We start from the raw sequence: 17,573 nt of genomic DNA on the forward strand, positions 1-17,573 counted from the left end.
CTGTCATAAAACAAAGTTTACGTCGGCCACCAAAATATGTTATTTGATTCCAAGTCAGTTATAAACAAAGCTTTGCGACAGTGATCAAAATGATGTCCGACTATTGATAGTTTGCCAGCTCTAATACACACACACCGCTTCTGCGTCTGCTATACACACAGCCCTTTATTATAAAGTAAGTCCATATTTAGATTAGACAATTTTCCTTGCGGCAATTGTCAGTTTGATGGAGAGAGAGGTGAGGCATATGGTAACACCCCCTCTCACCGACAAACTGACTAAGCAAGAGCTCTGTTGTCGGCTTAACCTATAAAACAAACATAAAAATATGTTGGTACCCAAATAAATAAAAGAGAATTAATTTAAAATTGAGATATGTTACAAAATCATGCAAACATAAAATGTTTAGAACTAAACATATAATTGTTTGCAACTAGTACTAAATTTGCCCTCCCACGAATATTTCAAATCCTGGAGGAGATCAACATGGCTTCTCTGTTTTATTCCTACACGCAGAAAACTATGTTCTAGAAATATACTTGGATCCAAACATATGAATAAAAGCAAACATGATCACGGCATTTTTAACAATAGCTGTGTCTTTTTACGTGATAATTTGTAATAATTATTACGAAATGTTACTAAATGCTATCTTTTTACACAAAAGTTCAGTAGAAGAGAGCGAAGTGAGAGAACAATTTTGACAGTTGTTTGCTGAGAACTTGCTAAAAGTTGTTGAAAGAATTTTTCCCAGCAACATTTAGCAAGTTCGATCAGCTGTTTTTTAACCATTTGCTAATGGTCAGCTGCTCAATGTTTATCTGATTTTGGTGGAAAAATACTCCAGATATTAAGATTCAGCTATATTTATTGATTATTTTATTAATATATTAATTATTTTTTACATATTTTGTTTAAAATTTAAGAATTTTTTCATTGCTTTGGAGATAGTTCTTCTTTCATACATTGGCGCCAATATTTTTGTTTTGGTAATCAACTGTTACCTTGCTAAAGTTTACTAAATGCTGTCTTTTTACTTTTTTCTCTATTTTCGTATCAAAGAGTAAAATCTCTCTTACTCTCTGAAAGAAGTTACTGAATAATTATTACTGAAAAAGTAAAAAGACACAACTAATGTTTCTAAAAACTACGTTCAAAGAAAAGAGCGAAAACTTTTGTTCTATGGCCTGATTTGTTCCTCTATCAGGTAATGCCGTTAAAGGCTAGTATAATATGGGGCAAGCCTGGCTGATACAGGACCTTCCAAATATCAATAAATTGTTAGTACGTACTCTAGACATAACCGTTAATGATTTTTCATAGTAATTTTTTGGAAAATGACTTCACGATAGGGAACCAAATATTCTACTTGTTTGGGACCCCCCACACAAAATTCGGAATAAGTGAAGTTTAGGAGCTCCTCTCGGATCGTCTTGAATTTTTTTTCAACATGTTGTCCTTGCCGCCCCCTTTACGAGGTTATAATTTTTTTCGAGGGCAAGTCCATATTCCCAGAGATAATGGCCTCAAACCTCCAAGAAGCGACACCAACTAAAATGGCAAATCCCCAAATCCACGCAGGCAGTTTCTAATTGGTTCAAACTTTGCTCATTATATTTTTGCACCCATTCATGTATGAGGTTGGTATATGGACTACATCATTTTCAGTGACAGTCACTGTTCATGCAGTAAATGCTTCCTTTCTCTTTGCTGACTCGTGTGAGGTGTATTTAGACGGAATTTAATCCATTTTAACCCGAAAATCATCTTTTTTCTCAAATACCTCACAGGGATTTGTAGTTTGACACACTGTTCGAATGGGCTGATAACATGGGGGTCCCCTATCAAAGAATTTGGCTGCATTTTGTATATGAGAGGAGTCATCCCTTGTTCATTTAGACGTGAATTCAGAAAGTAGTTATCTCGAGTTTCCCGCAAGGCAACTTCCAACGGTGGTTAAATGTCGTCCTATGTTCGACACGTCATGCGGGAATCGGCGATGAAACAGTGGCCCATATCAAGGAGCTTAATTAAAATTTGGTTTTACTCTTTAATATGAGAAACGTCATTCCCCTCGGGAATGTTCGTGGGAAGTTATTAACTTGCCTCATTAATAATGCTCAGGCCACGTGTAATACGATTTCAGCAGGGTCAATGATTCTTCTTCACCTTCTCTTGATTATGTTGAACAACTTATTGGCCGTTACAATTAATTTAAATGACAAATGATTTAAATTGTTAAACAAAACATTGCAGCAATGGGTATGCTGCAGCAGCAGTACAAAGACTAAATGCAACAATGATGAATGCCGGTCAAACACACTAGAAATGTCTGTCTGTTCCTTTGAAATTTTGGCTCTGGCGTGTGTTTGTATGTATGTCTCCAGCATACTAGCATACTCGTAGTGTAGATGTTTCTACATGTCTCGTTGAGTTTGTGGAAAGTCGGAAAATCTGGGTGATGTTGTTAATGATGAGAGAACGAGAGAACTAGAAGTAACCGGCATTATCTTTATACGTTTAAGTTTATGTTGTAACCTATAAGTGTTGAGTGCGGCTGCTGATGACAACTAAACAAATCTAAAACAAACAGTCAAGCTGTCAAGCTAGCAAGTCAGTCAGCCAGCCAGCCAGCCCGACCAGACCAAACACAAAAAGTATACAAAGTAAAGTATGGCAAAATTTTGTTGTAGCTTTTGTTGTTGTTTTTTTTTTTCATTCTATATACAACACTACGACCTTGCAATGCCCTTGAATGACACTGTTGTGTGCGCAGAGCACAAAGCAGCGCAAAATAATAACCAAATACAGCAGAATCGTAAACGAACAGAGGGAGAAGAAACAGAACAACAGCCAACAAAATTTGTGAACATAACACACAGCCAGCCAGCTGAACAGAACTCTCTGTCGTTTCTATAGAACAGACAACAGCCGGAGTAGATAGCTACAGCGAATTCTGAATACGGACACGGGACTCTAGTGTAAAAAACCATTTGTATGGCGGGCGGCTATCAGAATTGTTCATATGTGCGGCCAAAAGAATAACAAAAACATACTCTAACTATACAACGCGGTGGATGACAATATTACAAAATAATAATAACAAAAAAATATAAATAAATAAAGGAAAAAAAATATATACGAAACAAAAATAAATAAAAAATTAAAAAGCAATTAAATAAAGAAATAATGAAAATTAAAATTACATAAAAGAGGAAATAAAAAATTAAAGGTGTTTTGAAGAAGAGAAAAAAAAACAAAACATACAAATTAATTTGGAATAATTTTGATTAAATTTAAAAATTTGTGTTGATCTTCATAGAGTTCAAGCAATTTGAAAAATAGTGCAATTTCTAAGCAAAAACATATCCAATTTTCAAAAAAAAAAAAAAAAATAAATAAATAAATAAAACAAAAAAACGAAATTTTTAAGTTTTCTTTAAAAGAAGTTACGAAAGTTTTTAAATATTTTTTTTTTTTCGAAATAAAAATATTTTTTAAAAAAATACAAAAATATTTTAAAATTACTTAATTCGATTACGAAAACAACAAATAGAAATTTCACGAACCCCAAAACAAATCAAAGGAAAATTTGTTGTTGGCTTCTTTTTTGGTATTTGACTTCCAGTGGCAAAAGTTAAACGCAAAAATTTGCCCTTTAAAAAGCCCTTCGAAGTAAGAAACAAGAAAATCCCATTTAAAGAAGAACAAGAAGAAGAAGAAGCAGCAGCAGCAGCTGAAGAAGGACCAGCACTCAGTGGTAGCGGCTACCATAAAAAGTTGAATGACATTGTGAGGAAGAAAATACCCACGTTTAAAATAAACTCCACAAACACTCTTTCCCTCAAAATTCTGCGTTGCTCTCCATCACAACACCCACCCACCCACTCACCCATTTGCTCATTTTATGTTTTGTAAACCCAGCTATACCGGTCCGTGGCTGTCTGTTGTTATTATTGTTGGATATTATTAAACGCGTGTGTCAATAACGACGTCAGCAGCAGAGACAGAAGAAACAAATCGTCAACGTTAGCAGAGATCCCAAAAAGAATATTTCAAAATAACCATAAAGAAATATAAATCAGCAAAGAGAGAGTGTAGGATAAGGGCCCATTAAAAGTGTGTCACACGCGCCAAACATAAAATCGAAGGATATACAAGGGTGAGATTAAATGTAGTGGTGGCATATCACACACCACGAAACAACCGTCGTGAGTACTAAACACCCACACATAAAAGAGCATAGAACGCCCTCACAATAGCAGCCAGGCAACAGTAGAGAGTAAAAGAGATTAAACAGGCAGAGAGAGAGAAGGAAAAACAACAACCACTTGCAAACATAGCCATACAAAAGTAAGTACATAACATGTTTTTGCTAGTTTATTTTGATTCCATCATCTTCAAAACAAACACCACCAACTTCTGCTGCTGGGGGTGCAAAAAGCATAATTGATAATAAAACTTCATACTTACTTACTTACTTAGCTGGCCTTTTACAGAACATTTGTTCCATAAGCCGAACTAAGAAAAAATCTCCAATCCTCTCTGTTTGCTGCTGTATTTTCCCAATCTGGGATATGTAACTTTCTGATATCTCGTTTCACTTGTTCGCTCCAACGAAGCTTTGGCCTTCCAGATCTGCGAGAACCTCCATGCGGCCCGTATTTATACGCCTTTTTTGCGGGTTCATCATCACTCATTCTTATAACATGGCCTAGCCATCGCAATCGTTGTATCTCGATTCGTTCAACTACATTGATGTCATTGTATAGCTGATACAGCTCGTTGTTCATACGACGCCGATATTCGCCGTCAACACAGATTGGCCCGTAGATCTTTCGAAGAATTTTTCTCTCGAACACACCAAGCACTGCCTTATCTGCTTGAGCAAGTACCCATGCTTCGGAACCATACATTAGCACGGGTAGTATCAGTGTTTTGTAAAGTGTTACTTTTGTTTGACGAGAGGTGGCTTTATTCCTAAACTGCTTACTCAGCCCAAAGTAGCATCTGTTAGCCAACACTATTCTTCTTCGTATTTCACAACTGATGTTATTTGTTGTGTTTATGGCGGTGCCGAGGTAGACGAAGTCCTTTACTACCTCAAAATTGTAGGTACCAACATTCACAGATGGTGCGGGGTTTGTGGACATATTACGCGTTGATACCATCAACTTGGTTTTTTCGCCGTTTACTGCCAGACCAACTTTAGCAGATTCTCTTTCGACTTTTGCAAAGGTGTCAGTTACTTCCTTTTCCGATCGACCCATGATGTCAATGTCGTCGGCATAAGCCAGTAACATATGGCTGTTCGTGTATATCGTTCCATTTCTTTTGACCTTCGCGTCTCGTATGACCTTTTCCAGCAGGATGTTGAATAGATCACACGACAGGCCGTCTCCTTGTCTGAAACCTCTTTTGGTAATAAACTCTTCGGAGAGGTTCTTTCCTATTTTAACTGAGGATCTCGTCTCAGTTAATGTCATTCTACAAAGCCGAATGAGCTTTGCAGGAATACCAAAATCAGACATGGCTTGGAACACCTTTGAACGTATAGGGCTGTCGAATGCTGCTTTATAATCGACGAAAAGGTGGAAGGTGTCGATCTGCATTTCTTGGGTCTTTTCCAGGATTTGTCTCAAAGTAAATATCTGGTCAATGGTGGATTTGCCAGGTCTAAAGCCGCACTGGTAGGGTCCAATAATTTCATTGACCATAGGCTTTAGTCTCTCACACAATATGCCAGATATTATCTTATATGCAATAGGGAGCAGACTTATGCCCCTGTAATTGGAGCACACAGTCTTATCACCCTTCTTGTGGACTGGACATAGGATGCTCACGTTCCAATCGTCGGGTACGCGTTCTTCCTGCCAGATGGTGCTAACTAGCTGATGCATACACCTTATCAGCGTGTCGCCTCCGGTTTTGAACAGCTCGGCTGGTAGGCCATCTGCTCCTGCCGCCTTATTATTCTTCAGCCGGTTTATTGCTGTCCTTACCTCATCTTGGCTGGGCGGTATACATTCAATACCATCTTCTGGGATTGGGTCTGTGGTATCTTCGCCGTCTTCACTGCTATCGGATACCAACAGTTTGGAAAAGTGTTCTTTCCATATCCTGAGCACACTATCTGTATCAGTTACCAAATTTCCTTGTTGGTCTCTACAGGAGGACATGCCTGTACCAAAGCCATCAGTTTGATGCTTCACTCTTTGGTAGAATTTTCGAACTTCGTTCTGTCTCCTGTACATCTCTATTTGTTCACACTCCCTCTTCTCCATCTCTCTCTTTTTCCTGCGGAAAAGACGTTTCTCCTTTTTCCTTTTCTCCCGATACCTCTCTCGTGCGCTACGCGTTGCTACTGATTGTAAAGTAGCCCTATATGCCGCATTTTTTTCTTCGGTAGCAGCACGGCACTCCTGGTCATACCATGGATTCTTTGGTGGAGGTCTCTGGTATCCAAGTACTGATTTTGCGGCTGTTTGCATGGAGTGGGCAATGTTTTGCCATTGTGCTGATATGTTATCGGGACGAGAAGCGCTTTCATTAAGCAATTGGGTCAGTTGAGTGGAATATGCTGTGGCTATCTGTTGTGTTTGCAGCTTAGCGATGTCCAACTTTCGTGTTGTGTCCGTCCGTGCTTTATTTGCAACGTTTAGACGGGTACGTACCTTTGCTGCAACGAGGTAATGGTCCGAATCTATGTTTGCTCCTCGGAACGATCGTACATCCAACACGCTCGATGAATGTCTTCCATCTATCACAACATGATCAATTTGATTTATTGTTCTTTGGTCTGGAGACAGCCAAGTGCCCTTATGAATATCGAGATGCTTAAATCTGGTACTGCTAACTACCATGTTTTTTGCCGCTGCGAAGTCTATCAGCCTCATTCCATTGTCTGATGTTTCACTATGTAGACTGAATTTCCCGACTGTTTGTCCAAAGATATTCTCCTTTCCAATTTTGGCATTAAAATCGCCTAGAACAATTTTAATGTCATGGGCAGGACAACGGTCATATGTTTCTTCTAAGCGCTCGTAGAATATATCTTTGGTCTGTTCGTCCTTATCTTCGGTTGGAGCATGAGCGCAGATTAAGCTGATGTTGAAGAATTTTGCTTTTAATCGAATTGTAGCAAGTCTTTCATTCACTGGAGTGAAGCTGGATACCAGATGTTTTAGTCTCCGACTAACTACAAATCCGCAACCAAACTCATGCTTTGTGTCATGGCAGCTATAATACAGTGCGTCACCTTTAGGTGTTGTTGTGACATCTTTGCCAGTCCATCGTATTTCCTGTATGGCAGTAATGTCGGCCTTGTACTTTTCAAGTACATCTGCCAGCGCGTAAACTGCACCTTCTCTATAAAGAGTGCGAACATTCCAGGTGCAGATTCGCAGATCATGGTCCTTAAAACGTTTGCGGGGTTCGTCAACTTTAGAGGGGTTTGTTTTTCTTTTCTTTCGTTTTTTCATAGTAGACTGTTTTTTCTAGGGATGGGTTACTAACCCGACGCCCAAACCCAAGTTTTTAACGTTCTTATGGGAGAACGCGCGGCACATGTTAGCTCACTACCTTTAACGGGTGTTAAAGGCAGTTCCCCAGGTGACACCACGGGGAGGTCAGTGTCCACTTGAGATGAAAGAGGGACCAAGATAAATCCTGGGCTTTGCCATGTTAAAACCGGTCAGGACCGTTCCTTGGTATCTTCCATCCCCTACGTCACCCAAATAAAACTTCATAACAAAACAAAATATGTGAACAAACAAAAAAGAAAAACAAGCAACAAACTTTGGGGGGGGAGGTGGAGACTACCTCAAATGTTGTTGTTTTTTTTTTTTGAGAAACGAAGAGAGTTGACCCTTAGCTTCTAATCATATGTTTGAAGTTAAACAAGTGCCTGTGTATAAAACATCGTTGTTGTTCTTCTTGCTCGGCCTTATGGCGTATTAGTAATACACGTGTGGTGCTATTTTCACTTGGCGTATGAGTAACGCAGTTTTTTTGGTTCGCTATTTTGCTTTCGTTTTGTTTGCAGAACAATCCGGAAAGAACAGAATCACATAACCTCACCCAACATAGAAATTTATGTGCTTTAATTATTTCCCAGACATGAAGGCATCATTTGTAGCTAATGAATGATAGATGAATGGGTGAATGGATGGATGATGTCAAAAAAAGCTCTCACTCTAATTAAATTATAAAACATTCGCCAACAAGTGCGAAGTAATTTAATGTCGATTTTTTTGGTGAATTGAAAAAAAGTAAATATTGAGAACCAGTTGCTAGGCAATTTTTCTCAAAAAATCTAAATAACTGAGCAATGATTGACAGAGGTTACTAAAGCACCTCTACGTAGTAAAACTCTAAATTTTATTATGCAATATTGTTATTATTGTTATTGATGAGAACACCAAATATTCAGTCAAAATTTTTCCAATTTGATTGTCGAGCCAATTTGAAGAATGAAAGGAATGTTTTAAGCTAAGTTAAATATAAATCTGAAGCGACTCAGGAAGTAGGGTTTTGGGTTTTCCCGATTTTCATCAGTCCCGGGAAACGGGAATCACAAAATCGCCATTCCCGGGAATCCGGGATTTCCCGGGAAATTTTAAAATACGAGAGTGGATCAATATTTCCGTGGTTTTTTCATCTTCCCATAGTAACTTATATGAAATACAATATTTTCAAAGAGTTCCGGGCGCAAAAATGGATAACACGTTTTCGCTCTATCGATTAAAAACGAAAAAATATGGAAAATTCACAGATTGGATTTCGAACTTGCGTCTCAGCCACCATGTTGCCCGGATTTTGCCTACACTGACCATTTCCATTATTCAAAGCTATAGAAATCGCTCGATCCCATAGGATTCATTATATGTTGAAGGTACCTGAAGGGCTGGACCGATATAGTCCATATTCCTACCTGATGTATCATATGCCTACCTGATACATGACTAGATGAAATAATACGATGTGCAAAGTTTGGACCAATCAGAAACTTCCTGCAGGAGTTATCTTACCAATTTTTTCCTTTTAAATTGTTGCCGTCAAGGTTTCTTGGAGCTTTAACACATTATCTTAGGAAGTATGGACTTGCCTTCGACAAAATTTGTATCATCGTAAAGGGGGCCGTAAAGACAAACTGCTGAAACAAATTACAAATCGATCCGAGAGGTTCTCTAAAACTTCGCTTTTTCCGAATTTTGTGTGGGCAGTACACGCAGTAGTGGACTCGATATAGCCCATATTGGAACCCGTTCTATGTGAAACTAATATTACCATATGCAAAATTATAACCGATTCGGTTACTCCCTTTGAGAGTCGTCATGCGCACCATTTTAGCGATAATTGTTGAACTTTTGTGAGGGATGTACCGGAAGTAGTGGACCACCGATATGGCCTATCTTCGAACTTAAACTAAGTTTGAAAAAACATCTCGAAAGCCACCAGCCAGGCAGCCTGTCGGACGGAACATAGAAAATATTATTTCGAACTTAAATGGAACAGGATAAAAATCCGCCGTTATAGTAAATTTTTTGGCGCGACTCTTATAACTTTTTCCTTGAAAACACTTTTGTAAATTAAAGTTATTTCCAAATCTTTTGTAATTTCCTGATTCTGTAAAATCCAATCGAATATTAATTCTATGGTTAGTTTGTTCATTCATTCAATATTAATTGTGATAAATGTAAAAATATATTTCCCGATTTCCCGGGAAATATGATTTTGTTTCCCGGGAAAATCCCTTAGCCAAAAAACCGAGAATTCCCGGGAATTCCCGGTGCGGGATTTCCCTACCCAAAACCCTATCAGGAAGTCATTCTATGTTGCAAAAGAAACTGTAAATCTATCGCTATAAATTTTGTTATCTTGATCTGGTTCTTCTGTGTCCAGATTCAACAATTCTGCAACATGGACTGGCTGCGTCTCTAAAGAATCGGAAGACATGACCATTGTTTTAATGTTTTCGACAGTCAAAAAATTGTAAACGTTAAAAGCGCCATACATGGTTTTCAAACTATGGCGGAAATGCTATATTAAAATTATGATTAGGTTTGGTAAGTGGATACACTTGTGTGACTACGCCACTTGGAGACTTTATTGTGAGGCTTATTGTGATCATCCAAAATCATATGGAAGGAATGAAGGGATGGAGTAGAGTTCTTTTAAGAAAAAAGTAAAAGCGTTATATAGCCTCCAAAACAAAATATTCCCAACTAAAATGAATGAAATAATAAATTTCCTTCCCTGTCTACATTTTTAAGTGAAGAAGTTTTTCAAATGTCTAAATTAGGTCAAAAATATATATTATACAAGTAAGAAAAGGCTATAGTCGGTACGGGGCCGACTATGTGATACCCTACACCACTAACTCTGTGAATAATCTTTTCACTCGAAAACATTTCTTTTATGGAGATACGAAAGTTTTCACCTATCTGGCTTTTATACCAAATGACTTAAGGCGAACCAAAATAATTAATATTTAATTTTATAGTTGGCATCACCAACATCAATAGGCTTCTATCTCTGTGATCGTGTTGATCCGATCAAAATTCCGACCTGTAGTGTGATTGCAGAAAAAGTGGAAAAAAGGGATGCATTAACGACTATTGCGATATCTCTATTATTTGACTACCTATGCCAACCTACTTTGCATAATTTCAAAGATGGGATTTTCTACTTTCTTAGTCAGGCTTTGCTTTTAGAAGGTCCCCAACCAAAGGTGTGATATCCGTCATTATTATTAAAATCGCAAAAATGAGAAGTTGGGTTTTATTAGCGACTATTGCGATATCTTCGTTGTTAGACCACCACATACGACAACCGTTACATTGTTGTAAAGGTGATATTTTATACTTTCATTGTCAGGTTTTGCTTTTTGTAGACCCCTTATAGACGCTGAGATATTTGCTTTGGAATAAAATGTTTCGTGACGATACGATCAAAATTGCGCTCAGACTTCCAAAAAAATGGAAAAATGGGATGTATTAACGAATATTGCAATATCTCCGTTACTTGGTCACCTACGCCGACCTAGTTTACATCATTGTAAAGATGGGATCTTCTACTTTCATCGTAAGGCTTTGCTTTTGGAAAGTATCCAACCAAAGCTGTGATATTCGTCATTAAAACTTAAATCGCAAAAATTAAAATTTGGGTTTTACTTGCGACTATTGTGATATCTTCGTTGTTTGATCACCCACGAGGACCTACTTTACATCGTTAGAAAGGTGATATTTTCTGCTTTCATTGTCAGGTTTTGCTTTTGGTATACTCCTTATAGAATCTGAGATATTAGCTTTGGAAAAAAACGTTGTCTTTTTATCCAAATAAGTTTTTTGCCCATTCCGACCCCTAAATATTATTCGACCATCACCAAAATCAATAGGCTTCTTCTGCTCCGGGACCCCCATCAACACCCAAAATTTCGTGACGATCCGATCAAAATTGCGACCTGTAGCGTGATTACAAGGTTTAGATGGACAGACGGACAGACGGACGGACTGACGGACGGACACACATAGCCAGATCGACTCAGCTCGTCGAGACATTCATTTTGATATATATAAGTATGGGTCTACGACCATTATTTCGATGCGTTACAAACTTTTTGGCCAAAACCAACTTATAATACCCTCCCCACATAGTGGTGTAGGGTATAATAAATGGTTTCTATTGGGCGGTACTGTTATATGGGGGCTATATCAAAGTGTGGACCAATGTTGACAATTTTTGTGTAGACGTTTCGTAACAGCTGGGAATCTCAAATGTCAAATTATAGGTAGTTTGGTTAAAAATGTAGTTAAAATTCCCAAAATACTGAAAACTGGGAGGTACCGTTATAAGCGGGCTTAAAAAAAAACATGGATCTACATTTACAACTTTTAGCGAAAAAGCTTTTGTACCACTGTGAATCTCAAATGTCAAATTACAGGTTATTCCGTTAAAAATTTAGTAAAATCCTGAAAATACCGAAAATCGGGATGTATCGTTATAGGGGGGCTATACCAAAACATGGACCTATGTTCAAAATTTTTGACAGCGAATATTTTTCATCAGTTTGGGCCCAAAAGTAATTTCCCTTTAGCAGCCTTGGTAGTGGGTATATAAAATAATTTTTTTAAAAAAATCTGAATGTAAATAGAGTTTCTTTAAACAGATAGGCTAGATGGTATATTGAGGCCGTATCCAGAAAAAAATATCTCGTCGACCCACCCCTCACCGTTGCTGGGCGGGGGCCCAAAGTAATTACCCTTTAGCAACCTTGGTAGTAAATAGTAAATAATTTTTTACCAAAATCTGAATATATTTAGAGTTTCCTTAAACAGATAGACTAGATGGTCTATTGAGGCCGTATCCAGAAAAAATATACCGTCGACCCACCCCTCACCGTTACTGGGCGGAGGGCCCAAAGTAATTACCCTTAACCAGCCTTGGTAGTGGGTATATAAAATAATTTTTTTACAAAACGCTAAATATACCTTGAGTTTGCTTAAACATATAGGCTAGATGGTCTGTCGATGCCCTTTCCAAAAAAATCTCCCGTCGACCCACCAATCACCATTGGTGGGCTGGGGCCGCAAAATAATTACCCTTTAGCAGCCTTGGTTGTGTCTATATAAAATAATTTTTTACCAAGATCTGAATATACCTAGAGTTTTCTTAAACACATAGGCTAGATGGTCTATCGACGCCCTTTCCAGAAAACAATATGTCGTCGACCCACCAATCACCGTTGGTGGGCTGGGGCCGTAAAGTAATTACCCTTTAGCAGCCTTGGTTGTGTCTATATAAAATCATTTTTTACCAAAATCTGAATATATCTAGAGTTCCCGAAACACATAGGCTTGATGGCCTGTCGATGCCCTTTCCACAAAAAATTATGCTTCATTTGCTATTGATTTTGGATAGGTAGGGTTTGACGTACATATGTATTAAACGCCGCTGACAGGATCTTAGTTGTGCTAATACTACTCGTGTTTTCCTTAGCAGCTGTGGTTTTGCTGTGTTGGATTGAGGTTATCTCCGAATGCGGCATTCACTCTATATCTTTATACTGCCTGCGCAACAACATCAGTGTGAATGCTAACCAATGCTTTCCTGTTGACTTTAAGAATAATGACCAATTTCAAATTCAAATTCGTCCAATTGGTAAATTCTCTGAACTTTTGCCAATCCGCTTTAGAAAAGTACGGCGGTCAGAGGTTTTGAAGTCGGTTGATCTGTTAATGGAGATGATGATGGGAAGGTGGTTTGAATGTAAGTAACAGTAACACTGTGTGTAATTTTATGAGTCATGTTTTATTAACCATATTCTGACTCCATAGTGTGATAGAACACCAAAAAAGAGAAGACACGTGTCTCGCCGTTTTTCCCTATCTCATCAACTTTCGCGGTCATAGACCTCCAAAGGTTTGAGACTTTGATGTAAAAATGGGTCATTTAGTCACGACTATATCATCCAAACCGTTAGGAAATTTGAATTTATCTCAGAGGTAAAGTTGTAGCTCTTGTCTTAAAGAACAACAATTGTGAACACACATAATCCATCAAACTTCATCTGCAAGGTCAAAATCGCCAAGCTTAAATTTCTATCAAACCGCTCAAATTTGAAGCAAACAACCAAAAACAAAAATGTACCTCAGATCTCAATAGACATCTTTCTACAATATACGAACTCTGTAGAAACGGGTCTTAATGGTCAAAATAGCAAAACAATTGCCATTTTTATTCTCTTTTTTCGGCTTCTGCTCCATAGATACTAAACCGTTCAAAATTCAAGAAAACAATCTACCACAATAGTGTAGCAAGGGCATCAATAAATAACTTTCTGGAACATGCCAAATGTCTATGAACTGTTTTTAATGCTAAAAAATAGCAAAAATCTTTTGAAAAAATCCAATTTTTATAATTTTTTCTCCGACTCTGGTCCAAAGATACGCAACCGCCCAAAAATTAAGGATACAGTCAACTACAAGGATACAGTCAACTAAGCTCTAAACTCGATTATTTTAGATCATTCTTTCTTGTTCAGGTCTGTAAATAACAAACCTTTCAAATTTCCTTGAGTTTTTAACAGTTTGTTATTTCCAAACCTGAGCAGGGGGAATGTTAAAAATAATTTAATTGTTCGTGAATTTCAGCCCTAGAATCTTCATATGTTCTAAAAAGTTGTTTATTGAAATCTTAGGTACATTTTTGTGGTTGGCAGTATCCTTAATGTATGTGCTGTTGCGTATCTTTGGACCAGAGTTGGAGATAAAAGTATAAAAATTGGATATTTGCAAAAGATTTTTGCTATTTTTACAACTAAGAACCGTTCATAGACATTTCGCATGTCCCAGAAAGTTGTTTATTGATGCCTTTGCTACATTATTGTAGTTGGTTGTTTTCTTGAATATTGAACGGTTTAGTATCTGTGGACCAGAACCAGAGAAAACAGGATACAAATCATATTTGTTTTGCTATTCTGACCTTTAAGAGTTATACGGAGTTCGTATATTCTAGAAAGATGTTTATTGAGATCTGAGGTACATTTTTGTAGTTGGTTGTTTGCTTCAAATTTGAGCGGTTTGATAGTTGTAGACCAAAACTCAAGAAAAAATTTGAAAAGAAATTTGAGCTTGGCGATTTTTACCTTGCAGATGAAGTTTTATGGATTATGCGTGTTCACAATTTTTATTCTTTAAGACAAGAGCTACAACTTTGCCTCTGAGATAAATTCAAATTTCCTAACGGTTTGGATAATATAGTCCTGAATAAATGACCCCTTTTTACATCAAAGTTTCAAACCTTTGGGGCCTATAACCGCGAAAGTTGATGAGATAGGGGAAAACGGCGAGACACGTGTCCTCTCTTTTTTGATCTTCTATCACGCTGCGGTGTCAGAATATGGTTAATAATTTTCATGTTGCACAGTGTAATTGTGTCAAAAATCGATAAAAATCGCCACCAAGGGGTTTTTACAATACTCCTTGTCGCTATGTGGTATAGTAGTGGTCTGCACTATATTCGTCAGTTTCGGATCGTTTCACTCTCGAATTCATTCAGATTCTTTTTCTCTATTCATTCATATGCACCCACTTTCTGATGTCAAGCATATAATTGATGATGCTGACAACCGATATTTTGATTACTTTTGGAATTATAAGAAATCTCTCACAAATCTTCAGATAATATTTTAATATATGTAATATGTACTATTTGTATGTAAGTCAAAGTGAATCTAAGAATATATGTAATATATACACCTAATAAGAATAGTAATAGTACAAACATCCAAACATTTTCTTTGCCACAAGGGTGTTACACATACTAACACCCTGAAGGTTATCAAATTATATGGCAATGGCAATATTTAATCAAACAAATTAAATACGTTTGCCTTCCGCATTAAAGACTAGGGATAAATAGAAAAACAAAATAAATGTAAATATGACACCTAGCAAACAATATAATGGAAATTTTTCGGACCACCCTCAAAAAGACCACATTTAGTTAATCAACACTCAAATGAATTTCTACTCAATGACAAATTCAATCAGCATATCTCATATAAATTAATATGTTTAGATGTGTGTGTGCGCATTTATATAGAAAAAATTTTAGACTTAGAATTTACTCTCTGAGGTAGTGTTATGACCAGTAGAATGCCCAACACCAAGTTGTTGGGTTGTAAAGTTTTCGTACTTATCTTCTTTGGGGGACATTTAACTTTTATTAAGATGTGTATGGAGGTATGTTAGGGTGGTTTTATAAACTTTCAATTACATAAATAATATGAATTATATAAAAATGGTAAAAATAATAACATTAATAATAATAATAATAATAATAATAATAATAATAATAATAATAATAATAATAATAATAATAATAATAATAATAATAATAATAATAATAATAATAATAATAATAATAAAAATAAAAATAATAATAATAATAATAATAATAATAATAATAATAATAATAATAATAATAATAATAATAATAATAATAATAATAATAATAATAATAATAATAATAATAATAATAATAATAATAATAATAATAATAATAATAATAATAATAATAATAATAATAATAATAATAATAATAATAATAATAATAATAATAATAATAATAATAGAAATAATAATAATAATAATAATAAATTTGGGAGTGGATGCTATTTTGGGAGCCATTTATTTTCGATAAATACCGCTCCCATCAGTTGGTCAACGTACAATTTAGAGCTTTTGGAGCACTATGTCAGGAAGCATGGACTTTGCCACGAAAAACATAATAACGCTGTAAACGGGACCACAAGGAGAAGCAAATGATTTTTGAACAGACTGTTTAACTTTTGAGGGAGAGGTGCCTTAAGGAGAAGCCCAACGTGGACTATTTTCATTTTTTTATGTGGAGATCCTACGTTTCGACCAAATTGACAATACCGTTCAAGATAATTGTGCATACCTATCTAGTGACATTTTTTGCACTGTTGGGGCAAGGTACCGGAAGCAGGGGATCGATATGTCTCTTCTTTGAACTTAAACTAAGTTTGGACAAATATTAAGAAGGCCAAATTTTGGACCGAATCGACTGATTCTTTGGAGAGTTACCGCGCTCCAGGTACTATACATGGCGCCGTAGGGCTTTTACGGCTTTCAGTCCATTTTCTCAGGAAGTATGGATTTGCCCAAAAAAAATTACCGTCGTAATGGGGGCAGTGAATTCAACTTATTGCAAAAAGAATCAATGCGATTCAAGAGTAGGCCCAAACCTGAACTTTTCCGAAATTTTGTGTGAGAGAATCGATAGGGTCCATTTTGGAACCTGATCTATGTGTGGTAGAAATTTCACGATGTGCAAGGTATGGACCAAACCGTAGAACCTGCCCCGCGGTGTTTTGAAGATTTTAGCCACATTATTCAATCGAAATGGCTAAAATTTTGTGTTTAGTTTTTGATAGGTTGGAAGTCAAACGATACAGCCCGATGTGAAGTCTTTTAAAGAATTTTACTACTGAAGTGGCTGTAACTTGGTATTTCGGATTCTCAATGGGTAGAAAACATCGATGTGTCATTGGTATTAATTAAACTTTGTTTAAAAGAAAATAATATTCTCCGGTTAGGAGATTCCACTTCTCCTAGGAATAAGCCTTAACGGAAGATTTTACAACTTACATAAACGATAGGAACGCATTTTTTCCATTTTACTTCAATATCAATTGAGGTGGAGTGTATAAATAGTTCGCCAGGCCGAACATAACTCCCTTTTTACTTGTTCTGCTTGAAAATGATCAACGCCAACCTTTTTATGTGTAAAAGGGTGCCGTGACATAAATTCCAAATCAATTCTGGAAATTATATCAGCATTTGATGCTGGAACTATGGCCTCTCCAAATGTCAAACTACAGCTAATTTGGGCAGATAATTTAGGTAAAAACTTGAGATTGTTTTGGCCTAAGGCAATTTCAAAATCGAAGTAAAGCGAATTATGTCAAAAAAATGTAATTCAATTTTTCAAAAAAATCTAAATTTGGGTGGTACCGCGAAACTAAGAAACCGCGGACAAATGTT

At 36.6% G+C, this 17,573-nt stretch overlaps 1 protein-coding gene across 3 annotated transcripts in view; it reads left to right on the forward strand.

Moving 5' to 3' along the window:
* The window catches only part of Gbs-76A (Glycogen binding subunit 76A), a 102,295-nt gene that overhangs the window by 7,073 nt on the left and 77,649 nt on the right, over nt 1-17,573 (forward strand). The window contains exon 1 of one of the 3 annotated variants that reach the window (XM_073984604.1): nt 2,806-4,353. The exons of the other annotated variants lie outside the window; for them this stretch is intronic. The gene's annotated coding sequence lies outside the window, so the exon portion shown is untranslated. Of the gene's footprint in view, nt 1-2,805; nt 4,354-17,573 lie in introns of those variants that run through there. 3 annotated transcript variants of the gene reach the window in all.

The sequence above is a fragment of the Musca autumnalis genome, unplaced genomic scaffold (genome assembly GCF_047663935.1).
Source record: "Musca autumnalis isolate F117 unplaced genomic scaffold, ASM4766393v1 scaffold_4, whole genome shotgun sequence".
Lineage (NCBI taxonomy): Eukaryota > Metazoa > Arthropoda > Insecta > Diptera > Muscidae > Musca > Musca autumnalis.